Raw genomic sequence first — 375 nt, 5'->3', positions numbered from 1 at the left:
ACATAGGGGGTGTAAATATGTATATCTACTTCATACCTTTATATATCTCTCTAGGTATCTCTCTTTACAGGTGTGTCTATATATAGGTGTAGATAGACGTGCACATCGATCCTTCTTCACATATCATGAGAGAGTGGAGGTAGAAGAAGTCTTTTTTCTTTCTCCTCCTAGCTTTTGCTTCTCCTAGGTAATCTTCTTATTCTTACTCTTTGTAGTTCCTGTCTCCATGCTTAACTTTTATCCAGGTGTATTTACACCATAGATGTGTATCTTGGGATTTCATGGCCTTCTCTTGAACCAAGAGCGAAGTAGCCATAAGATCTTTCAATTCTAGGGAATCTTTCAGAGAGCTTCACTCGCCCCCCCCCCCCTATC

The sequence above is a fragment of the Cystoisospora suis genome (genome assembly GCF_002600585.1).
Source record: "Cystoisospora suis strain Wien I chromosome Unknown contig_7696, whole genome shotgun sequence".
Classification (NCBI taxonomy): domain Eukaryota; phylum Apicomplexa; class Conoidasida; order Eucoccidiorida; family Sarcocystidae; genus Cystoisospora; species Cystoisospora suis.
Note: the sequence above shows the minus strand (reverse complement) of the source record.